This window comes from Pleurodeles waltl, chromosome 6, assembly GCF_031143425.1.
Source record: "Pleurodeles waltl isolate 20211129_DDA chromosome 6, aPleWal1.hap1.20221129, whole genome shotgun sequence".
NCBI lineage: Eukaryota > Metazoa > Chordata > Amphibia > Caudata > Salamandridae > Pleurodeles > Pleurodeles waltl.
In genome coordinates, this window is record NC_090445.1 from 1,443,262,158 (window position 1) to 1,443,274,532 (window position 12,375).

Below are 12,375 nucleotides of genomic sequence, written 5' to 3' on the forward strand. Positions count from 1 at the left end.
TTTCAGATTTATTTGCAATAGAAGCAAAATCACAAGTTACCTACAAAGAGAATTAAACAGCATGGTCCGCGACCATGGAATCTGCCATTTCCCACTATGAGTAGATAAAGGACAGTCCACAATTTTGCAAAATTACCTTTCATACAGACAACAGAATAGCAGTACATTCTTTATTCACTCAAAACAGGTTACAGCACAGAAAACATTAGTGCATCCTTCCCTACAGAGAAGCAGGTACAGCGCAACCATCAGCAGTGCAAGATGTTTTACTCATGTGCACCCACCCAGTACAGCACTGGTCTACCTCCTGCACACCCCTTGTGCATTCTGTTACTTGCTCGCTCCCGCACACTTTCACTCTCTAGAGAAGGCAGTACCATTGCAGGCTTCTTCACAAACAGAAGAGGGTACAGAACTCCCAGAAGAAGTGCAAGGCTTCCTCCTAAATAGAACAGAAGTGTCTTCGACTGCACACACTTTCCTAACAAACATCACAGTTATAACTTGAACATCAGTAGTGCAAGTGTTTCTTCGGAAACATTGAGCGCATACAGCAGAGACACAATAAAAATGAAGAATAATTTTATGAGCGAGGGAGAGAGAGAGAGAGAGGCAGAGCACGAGAAAAAGAAACCAACATACCTACCTTGTGGAACTTTGAAACTTGTCAGGTGACTGAATTTTCTTTTGGTACTTTGTAAGTAAGACAGACGTTCTAACCAGACATTGTATGCATTCTTGGCAGATGTTTCTCGCTTCCCAACTGAAGTATATATTGCAAGTAATTACCACTGCTTATACCTGTTAAAAAAACTTTAGCCTCTGAGTGCCCAGTGGAGGTTGACTCTACTCATTGACTCCGCTGTTTTGGAAGAACGCTCCAGCTTTCTGCACAGCTAGCTTGTTTGTGACCCAAAATTTGGGATGAGAAGGGAATGGCAGGTCATACTGGGGAGGCAAGATCTTCACTAAAGAGTACACTAGTCCTGACCAGCCATAATCAGTCTGACCTGAAGACTGTTTCACTAATCAAATGTTATTCAGCTCTCACAGGAACCAAAAGAAGAGCTATTGGGTGCTTTGCAGAAATATAGGAAACTAGCTGGAGACCACTAGAGCGAGAAGAGCTCTAGAGTGGTACAGAAATGAATAGCTGAGATCTGCTACGAGACCTGAAGTGAGAGCAGAGCTCTGTAATGTAAGAAATCTGGGTGCTAGGATCCATGATGGTAAGAAGGCAGAAAGTAAGCAACCTAGAGCTGCAAGGACAGAGCATTTAACATCTACAACGGTGCTTTGAAAAAGGGCTGAGAAACGCATGCCTGTGGGAAAAGAACACTGACATGCACCTGGTATACAGGGAGGAAGAAGTTCCATCTGCATGGTTTCATGAAGAAGTAGCATCAATCTAGAAGGATGCAGGGCTAATAATATTGATGCCGCTAGGTCGAGCTGAGATGCGGAGGGCACCAGGATTTTGTGGATCTTGACAGGTCCAGGAAGATGACAGCAACCAAATGAGAGGGCTGAGATTGAGGAATATCTTGAGGCTGTACAGTAGGATACGGGGGGCATGCTTGGAGAGCTGACACCAAGAGGGTTTTACTTGAACAGCGGGAGCGTGATGAGAGTCGGAGGGTGACTGGAGATTGGAAGGGGGGCTGATGTCCATGGGGGTTCGGAGTTATCTGTGCCCAAGAGATGGGGGCCTATTCGTTGGCAGGCTTAGTAAACATCAGTAGAGGAATTATTTTGAGAACTCAACAACCTCCTTTAAGGCTCCATCCTTTGTTGATAATAGAGAAATTCTCCTGTCTGAATAAAAAGACGATTAGTTTGTTTCTGCTAACATCATAACAGTTTTTTACTCTCATTCTTAAATGACATTCTGTTACAATGAAAAGATGATTATTGTTATCCAAATTTACGTATCATATGCAATGCATGACTCTGACTGAAAGTATTCAATGTGTGTCATTGGGTATGGCACAACAGGACATGGCAGTTCAGCCAGGGACTCCACACCTTACCTCAACTCTTGAAGGGAAAAAAAAGAATCCACCTTGGACTTTAACTTCCAAGCCGAAAAGTGAGTGAATTTCACTTGTGATCACTAAGATCACTTATGGATGTCGGAAGCTGCATAGAGGGCTTGTAGTTCCATAATCTCCTGCTCTTCTACCTGGCTTTAATGGAGACTGTAGCTCAGATGCACACTTTGTGTCATCCAGCAGGCTGTGTAGTCATTTTTGTCAGTCTCCCCTAAATTTAGTGCCTACAAATGGGGGCTGTGGTTTTGAACGTAATGACCATGTTCTGTAGTGCCAATATTAAGGCAGTGTTTCTAGTCTCAGCCGATGCCACTGTCATACCTAGCTGAATAGCACTACAATGTCATTCACCCCTATTCAACTCTTTTGTGAATGAAGGCAGTATGTACATTTTGCTTTTGTGTTTGAACTGAGTATTATATAACACAATGCGTGTGACTGTGTTGTGGTTCACTGTTCTATTTTTCTCTGCCTGTGGCCCATGTCCTCTCCAACTTGGTAGTACTTCTCAGACAAGTGTGCTTTTCACCTTCCTGTTGTGACGGCGACTGTGAGTGATGGTGCTGTGTTTTTAAATATTTATAAATCTGCATAAAATATACATACAGTGTGAGAAAAAATATAATTGAGATATAAAGTTACCACACTGTTCTCAGAAAATACAAGTTAAAATTACATATTTAAAATAAGGCTCCAGATACTTTAGTATCTGTAGATTCAATTCAGAATAAGAAACTCAATTATTTGCTAATGGTGTGTAGATTGTTTAGACTTATCGCCTCAAGAGCCCTTTCCTTGCAGACACCCACTTCTGAACTTTTCTTGGTTTACCAGTAGAGCTTGGTGCTGGCCAGTAGCCCAAGCTCTTTTCTGCTCATATCGTCGCAGATTTAAGTAGTGCTCATTCCGTAGTGACCCGATCTTTCTTGAAGGCTGGTCAGAGTTTGGGGTCAAATGCCCCTCAAATAACTGGCCTGTGAAGACCGAATAAAGATACTTTTACCTACATCCCAGACTAGAGCAAGGAGGCGTGAATCAGAATTCATGCAAAAATTCCTCTGAGGTAAGCTCCAAGTTAGGCAGATGGCAACAGATAAGATCCTCACCTGCTTCAAGGGCTGTGTGGCGTGGATTACTTTTTCTTTGAACGGTAGATGGTGTGGACCATAGGTTGGAAAAATTGGAAAGAAATCATTAGTTTCCAAGCCATGCAGGCAAGGCCAAAAACACACAAAAGCTTATGGGAATAATGCTTGCACTTAGTCTAACCACTTGCAGTAGCTCGGGCTAGCATTCCAACCCATCATTCTTTGACCAACATGCCACCTTAGTTTGGACCCAGCCATATGCAAATCAGTCTTGGCCCTGCTCCATTCGGGAAAGTTCAGCCTGAGCTGCTAGGCCAGATACTTCCTGAACTAGAACACAAACAAGCCAGGATCAGTTTAACCCTGAATGGAGCTCTCCAGTTGAGTGTAACTTGGTTCAAGTGGCATAAGGAACATGGGACCCATGTGTGAGCATATATTTGACCATATAGAGCATGACATCAAACACGCAACAAATGGTGGGAGGAAAGCTTGTAAAAAGTTTAACCATCGACAATAACTTGGAATAGTATTCCAACACATTGTTCTTATGACCAACATGCCACCTCAGTTTGGACCCAGCTATATGCAAATCAGTCTTGGCCCTGCTCCAGTTGCAACAGTCCGGCTTGAACTGCTAGGCCAGGTCCTCCCTGAACTGGAAAACAAGTAACACAAGAGTTGTTTCGTCCTGATTGGGGTGAAACGTGTATTGGGTTGCCTGTGGACCAGGTCAGAGAGAGCCTGGCTTGGTAGTTTGGGCTGGACTGCTCCAGATGGAGCAGGACAAAGCCTTATTTGCATAATCACCTTCCTGGCTCGGTTTGGTATGTGAGTTTAGCATAGCCAATCAGCAACCGGCGCACTACAGTTTATAAAACTTAGCACTTGCAGCAATACTTAATCCTTGTTTTCATTTCTGTTGTGGCTTGCTTGAGGGTCTTCAATCAAGTGTTTTTTGAACGAGTTCTCTGACTTCTCTATTCGTCTTTAGTTCTTCTTTTTTCTTGTGAAGGGAAGATAACAGTGCTCACTGTTAGGAAAATGTTTCTTTAACAAGATGTTATTCTAGCATTTCCTAGTCGTGCAGTGGCCTCCAGAGCTGACTCCTACTTGTCTTTATGGGCGAGCGCAAAGCGCTCCGTCCCATTCTGTAATCTCTCTTTGGGCTTCAAACCACACACCCATGTCACGTCAGTCACTTACATTGGTTCGTGGGCTTGCCTTTTAAAATCCACTTGCTTTCATTTGTGAAAGGCATGCATACGTCATGCTTTTTCCAGTGTTTAGCCCACCTACACAGCACCGATAAACTACTAAAAACATACAAGGCTCGATGTTTTCAGCATGGTGTCCGGACTACTTTATCTGTTTATTTTCTACGCAGCGTGATCATGCTGCATTTTACATAGTGCGATCGTGCTGCATTTTTTTTTCTTTACAACGCTAATAGCTCTAACTCGAGGTAATGCGAGACCTGTTGCACTGAAAATGCTTGTTTCTTTTTATCCTTCCCCAAAGAAACTTTTGGATTGGTTGCATATCCACTTTTCACAGCCACTTCTTTTTATTAATGCAATATTTAGTATTATAATCCGTTCCATAATTCCCAACAGTTATTTTTATCTGTGTCTAAATGTTATTAACGTCATCATCGTTGATCCGCTCTTCCAGGAAAAAGACATACATTTTGTAGAGTATCTTGAAAACTGGATTTTGTTTACAGGACGTCTTTGGCCCTTCCTGTGTCGAGTTGCTTTACTTCCTTCTAGGTATTGCACACAACTCTTGGAGATAGAAGAGATGAAACAGCCGCCACCAGTCGTGTTTCTCTGAATGATAAAATGTAGACAAGTGGTTCCCAACCTTTTGACTCCTGAAGGCTCCCATTGAATCGGTGCCGTAGGCTGGGACACCCATGCAATTTGTACATTTTAAATTTCAAACATTAAAACAAAAATACACAGACAAGTATACACCAAACACATAGTCAAATTACTAAAGATTTTATATTGAAGAATTATGCAGATATCGAAATACTTTAATGGAAAGCTTGGTGCTGCATAACAACGACTAACTTTCCAATTGTTGGTTTTATTTTGTAAAGTTGAATCCTCAGCTCAGGTTCAACATTTCCCAATAATTTTCTGTTTTTCATTTTTAGGTACATAAGATCTGAGAAAACGTGTTCACATAAATATAAGGTGGGGAAAGGAAGTAAAAACATAAGGGACTCTCATCTCGCCATAGCCCCTCTGTCACTTGCATTCCATTTGTTTTATAGCACCTCTCATAACACAGTAGGGTGCTGGTACACTCTACATCACATACATCCAGAGATGATAATACATGTGTAAATCAGTGTATAGAAAATGTTACATATGGCAAAGAGGACTACAAGGTGTAGGATCTACATGTCATCCATACTGATAGGCGTTTTTTAAGTGTGTTTGATCTGGAGAAGCACAAACTCAGGATTCAGAACATAATACAGTGGTTAGCATTGGCTTTACTAATAACCATTTATTTCTACCCAAACTAACCTTTTTTTTTTAGCACTATTAGGGTAATGAAAGACTGCTGCAAAAACATAACTTTCTAACTTGTACCATGCAGTTTACATGCAGCTCTGTCATGAGTTTATAGCTTACTATGTTAGCTTAAGCTCATAACTTATGAGCTGCACAGTAACAAAAGAATCTCAGACAAACAGAGAAATCCACTGTGCTATGCACATAAAATCCTGTTCTTTGATATGTATAGTACCCTTTCTATGCAGCAGGAATATTAACCATCTGCGCTACCCTAGATGAGTCCTAACTGCCACCAGATGAAACTCCCATCTCTCTCTAGCAGGTACATTAATCATCAGTTATCTTGACACTTTTATTGTTTCCCCAAAAATGCTGCAAATATAATGAACTTTGCAGTGCTTATAAAACTGCTGCACAAATGAAGTAACAAATATTAAAAACACTTCTGTTTCTGTTGGGAGGCCCTAGCTGGTGAAGTGCCTTCCTGATGGCCCAGGCTTTGTCCTGCCCTGTAAGAAAATGCATCTTTTTGCATGTTCACCCCCAATTTCTAGGATTGATGCTGCTGTTTTTCCAAATTTGAAGAGCACTGAGGCCTGCTAACCAGACCTTAGTGCCAATGTTAAACCATATACAAAAGTAAGTTTAGCTGGATATCCCCAGTTGGCAAACCCAGGTACCCAGGGCGTACAAGGCGGTGCCCACACAGGACTGCAGCACTGTTTGGGCCATCCTGTGTGTACAGAACATGATGAGCATCTCAGCCTGCCACTGCGGACTGAAAGGGCAGTGTTCCACACTGCTAACTCGACTTTGCCAATACCCCTAATGGCAAAGAGGCCTCTTCCCTTAAATACATTTCAGACTCCCCTAAGCAGGCCTACCAATTCCTATGGCACGGAGCAATATATTCTTAAGGTAGACATATTTTTATGTCTTCCAGCAACATTTGTAAATTGTTGTTTTGCTGGCAAAGGTTAGGGGTCCCATTGGCTAACACTGGATTAAACGGTTTACACTTAAACTTGTTTAACTCCTTAATAGGACCACCTAACAAGGTCAAGTAAGATATCAAATTAATGGGAAAATTGTGGTCAGATAAAATTTAATGACCCTATTAATTTTATGCAAGTTTTAGAAAGTTGCTACCCTGCACTCCAGCTAATACAGTGGCCTATCAAAGACCATTCACACTTAGACGCGGTTTCTGACCTCCTCTGAGACAGGTGAATAATGCCCAGGAACAAAAGCATTAGCCTTGGAATGAGGTGTGACCTTCACCCCAAGGAAGGCTGCAAAGGGTATTGGCCCAAAAGGCAAGCTTCAAAGGTGAAGCCGTCTTTGAATGGCCACTACTATCAACCCTGCTGAGCAGGATGCCGTTTTTAAAGCAGACATCTAGGAGACCGGGGCAAGAGGGCGAAAGCAGTGTTGGTACCAGTTTTCCCATGGGCGTGTGGCTCACTGGTAGCCTCACCCCACGGGTGGGGCTTCCCTGCTCCTCATGACAAGGAAAAGTCGTGCCATTATGGAAGGGGCAGGAATGAAGCACTCTGGGATAGCCAGGTTCCACACATCACAGGAACTGCAACACTGGAGAGGATGGAACCCAGTAGTCCATTGACTAGTCACTGTGTGGCTCCCTCAGGGCATGTTTCAGAGATAAAATGGACACCCCTGGCATCCTTACTCTTAGTTCACGATTGGAGAAGAAGAGAAGACCGAAGAGTGCTTGTCTTGGCTGCTATTAACTGCACAAAGAGGGGAAACACTGCTGAGAGGACTGTCCCTGTTGCACATTTGGGCTAGTGAGCTGGGACCCTGTATGGGGTTTGTGACCTCGGAAAAACTTGATTTCCCAACTTCACTGACTCCAAAGTTCAGGTGGCTGGTCCCCTGGAATCCGATACACGGACACAAGAGCAGACCGAGCCTAGCTCTACAAAGTGGTAGCCAATGTGGACGTTTCCCTGCCACCAGCAGCCAGGCACACCAGTAAAGAAATCAGAGATGTCCAAAGTCTGCGTCCAAGTCTGCCACACCCAGTAGAGCTGTCAGTGACAGGATTCGTTGGACTACAAGGGCAAAAGCCCCCACCAAAGATTTTGCCTCCAACCACATTGTATTGTTGCCAGTAGTACAGCTGCAGCTGGAAAGGTCTCTTCATGCCCAAACGCTGTTCAGCCTAATAACAAGATGCACTGCTGTTTTGCATGAGGGTGGAGCGTGGCCAGAATTAGTGAGAGGAAACGGGGACATCAAAATGCCCTAGGCCCAAACATACACACAGTTACACACAAGGGGACACCAGCACTGGTATACAAGCACAACTCGGAGACAGAAAAAAAAGACTGATCACTCTTCAGCCTTGCACCTAAGGCTGAATGGTTATAGGCCTGATTTTCTTTTTTTTTTTTTAGTCCCTCTGCCCCGTCATTCACAGCTCTTGTGTGCTGTGAGGGCGCAAGGGTATTTCCATAGCCAGTAGCCTATCTCAATGCCTTCTATTATGAGAGAAGGCTTTGGTAGGCGCTCAAGATTTGCAGACTCCCTTGGAATGTGTCACAGACCCCTGGGGGTCTGTGGACCACAGATTGTGAACCGCTGGTGTATAAGACCCTGTTATTTCATGTTATGTTCCTGGTATTTTCATAGTGCACAGCTCTCACTGGTGTGGTTGCTTATTGCTTGTGACCCTAATCGAACATGCATTGACACACTTTGCTGGACAATATGGAATGTGCATAGCTGCATGACCTGCACTGTCAGAGTGTGTACCAATTCTCTTTAGGAGATATGGAAGCAAAGTGGTGGCAGAGTAGCTATTAGTATGCGAAAATACTTGACATACCATCACAAGCTGGATGCAGGGGTGTAGCTTAGTCAGTGAGATTCTTCAGGGTGTGACTCAAATTTCCCAACTAAAAAAAAAACAAGGGGCTGTAGTGTGGCGGGTTGGGATGATGACAGTTTCGGATAGTCTTTTTTCATGAGGAAGGTGGTCAGTACCGAGTTACGTTAGGTGGACCTTTTACACAGTGGCACATTGGCTGAAAAAATGTGTTGGAATGCCACTTGAGAGATTGGCACTGGTTAGAATGTTTGCAAGCATTTATCTCATCAGCCTTTGGTGTTTGATTGTCAGTAGTTGAGACTGGTGCAGCACTCCAAGCCTACTACTTCCAATGTTTGTGAATTACAAAAATTATTACATATGCACCCATTCTTGGAGTACTATTATAGATGTAGACTTACTGCCTTTTTTGGCAAACTGGTCACTATATGTATTTAAGGTCCAAATCAAAAAAATGAACGAATTAAGACCCTTTAGTGGAATGAGAATAAAGAGAATAAACAACAGATAAAGGAGACCTGACTCTGGGCCTCAAGACCCAACTACCAAACCAAGAATGCATATGAGAGCTGTCACACCCCATGTACCCCTCCCCCCCCCACCCACCCCACTGAAGCTACGCTACTGCCTGACCCACCTGGGCCCGGTAGTTCTTCCTGGAAGCTCATGATTATGGTCAAGTATAACACAATGGCTTTGAGTCCCTACCCTGGGATCACGTTTTATAAATGTATTTTCACTGCATGTCCTGTTCTTCATCTCTACTACAAGAAGCCTTGATGGTAGAGTTGTCAAAGTGGTGAACGTGGGCAGGGCACCATGCTTCTCGTCCTCGCATTGGACAAATCTTTTTATCAAATGACCGACTGGCCCATATCCTATGCCTGGGTCACAAATAGAGTAGATCACGTGGGCAAGTTAATAAGATATTCAGAACCAGAGCTGAACCATGGATATGGCTCGGCTCCAAGACTCTGTGCACAAGCGTAGCCATGAAAATGTTTTGCATATATATCATCTTATAAACATAATGTAAATCTATAATATAATTTCTTCCAATTTCAAAAAAGTGAATTTCTTTAATAAATGTGGAAATGATTCTCCAAAGTACAACAGATAATATCACTGCATGAACATACATTTATTAAAAGTGATATTATTTAGAAACATTCATGGCCCCCCCACTCCCAACGACAATGCCATTAGTGAACTAAGAGGTAAGTCAGTGTTCATGTAAGTCCCTAAGAGTGACCCAGATTCTCATTATAGATGAAGCAAAATTACAATCTAGTAAATCAAATCTAAGAGGAGCTTGTAAAGCGCGTATCCCGAACTCAAGTATTTAAAAGTGCGCTCATATGTGATAAAATATTTGCCTAGGATCACACAATTTGGGCTAGCATGGAAGCTGGTATTGATTCCAAGCTAGCTGGTTTCACAATTTCAAAATGTTCTCATGTTTTCTCTCTTTCCCTCTCTCTCTTTGTCTCTCTCTCTCGCTCATATAAAAGGTACTTGTTTTGTCTTTTATTTTTTGCTCATGATGAGTCAACGCAACACAGATAGCAGACCTGAAACAACTACCAAGCCAAAAATGCTTTTATTCATGGGGTGTCAAACACCCTCCCCATTCCCCCAAACCATGAAGCTTTGTCCTTGGCTGGATGGATGGCTGATAAGCTAACTTTAATAGGCATAAGGGTATGGAGACACCTAGTGGAAAATGAAATTAAGCATGGGGCCCACAGTAACCCTGCCAGCTGGTTGGCATTTGGTGGATATTTACATGTGCCATGTGTGGGTGAGAGCTGAGCTTGGATAGGGCAGGGAATTTGCAAAATAGGGTAAGGAAGATAGGACCAATGTTGTATGGAAAGAAACACATTGCAGTGGTGTTTGTGAAAGTGTACTAGATATGGGTGCAAGGGGAAGTTAATTAGGACGGGTGTGCCTGGCATTTACCATAAAATGTGAAAGGTATATGTGTGTGTGTGCTGCATTGAGAGTAACTTGTTGACAGGAGACTAGCCTTTGGTCCAGTGTTGAATGTGTACATGCAGTAGATGAGGAATGGTGGACAGCTTGGAGATCTAGTAGTATTCAGCTCCTTGACAGGAGATCTGAGAGGGTTATTTGATTAGTGTTTTGAGAACAGTATATTTGTGAAAACAACAGAACATGCAGGGCAAATGTGGGCTTGCATTTTACAGTGGCAGAGTGCTGCAGGTAATTTGTGCCTTTGATGGTAAGGTTCCTGAGAAAGTAGTGGACCCATAGGGTGGTACGTATGTGTGGATTTGAGAGCGAGTTGGTGTTCATGCTGGAGCTGAGGTGTGAATTTGAAGAGCTGGGAGTGGGTCATGTCCAGGGTGTTGATTAGCAAGGCTGTTCTGGCTAGAATGTGGCTGTTGGTGTTAAAATACAAATTCCTGCAGTGTGGGTGATGAGTGTGCAGTCTAAAAATTCAGGGTGAGTTGTTTCAGCAGTGTGAGCAAATTAGCGAAGTGAGAGATATATATATGAGGTTCCAGTGTTTTCATTATTATTTTGTTTTTGGCCTGGTTGTAGATGTGGGTACACTTAGGGAAGGGCTGAGTTCTGAAGTACTTAATTTGTTGTTTCTATACTTATGTGCTTAGATTGAGCAAAAACATTCTCTTATTGTCCATATCCTATGCTTAGGGATGCTTATCAGAAAGGGCAGGCTTGGAGATAACGGACTAGGTTGACTTGTAGGAATTTGTGTGACTGCGTTCTTTGTTGCTTTTTGAGTTATGCATATTACCTTGAAACTGAGCTAGTATGCGTCCATGTTATTTCCAAGTGTATATCTAGCTTACCCTGAATATAAGTGGTGGTTACTACTTGTACAGGATGCATACAACCAGAAACCCCAGTTCTAATAACACCATGCTGACCACCATGTTGAACGGGAAGCAAAACTGGGAAAGGATACATTGCTTTAGATATGGTGTTACCCCTTTGAGTTTTGACAACAGACACAAAGTGGTGGCATTTAGAACTTTCTGGGAGATGTTTGCTCTTGGTGGAAATCTGAGAACAGGTGTTAATGTTTCATGGATAGCCCCAACTATAGATGAGAAAGTTGTTAAGGTACACACATTATGAAATCCTTTAAGTCACCGGGTCCCGATGAGATTCTGAGCAAATTAAAGTTCCGAGGTACCCCACTCACCCAAATAGCCACAAAAACGTCCCAAGTGATTGCAAAGTACGTTTGTATCACCTTCTCAATGAAAAGGGCAGATGTGAAAGGGATTTTGAAACTAGGCATGGACTAACAGTTGTGCTCCTCATACAGCCGGATAACACTATTTAATGCGTATAACAAGATATACTTTAAAATGTTGACCTGTTGGCTCATAGAGATTTGCTGAATAATGCACTCGGATCAGGCAGGCCCTGCAAAGGGCAGGTAGACATTTGATAACTGCTCACTTTGCTGATAAATCAAGTTAGAAGAGTGCCCCTTTGGTGCTTTTGCTCTTGCATGATGAGAAAGCTTTTGACGGTGTGCCTCGGTACAAGTGAAATTCAGACAGATCTGTACTAATGCCGATCTGGACTGAGTGGGTAGATGGGGATTGTTTGGTTGCAAGATAGTGGAGAGGAAACTGAAATATTTGGGACATTTATCTGAAGCTATGTGTACAGACTGCGATTATAGCACCCGTTAGATAAGCAATGAAGGCAGATTTAAGTAAGTGGAGGCCGTTGTATGCCTCTTGGCTGGGAACGATAGCAGCTGTTAAAATGTCTGTAGTGCCCGATCGCATGTATTTTGTGTTAGGCTGGCACTTGGATCAGAGTGGAGGGGGTGAGGGAGG

The 12,375-nt window shown here is 42.9% G+C and overlaps 1 protein-coding gene across 3 annotated transcripts in view; it reads left to right on the forward strand.

Moving 5' to 3' along the window:
- SAMD8 (sterile alpha motif domain containing 8) overlaps window positions 1–12,375 on the forward strand; it is a 207,374-nt gene that overhangs the window by 140,724 nt on the left and 54,275 nt on the right. The window lies entirely within an intron of this gene.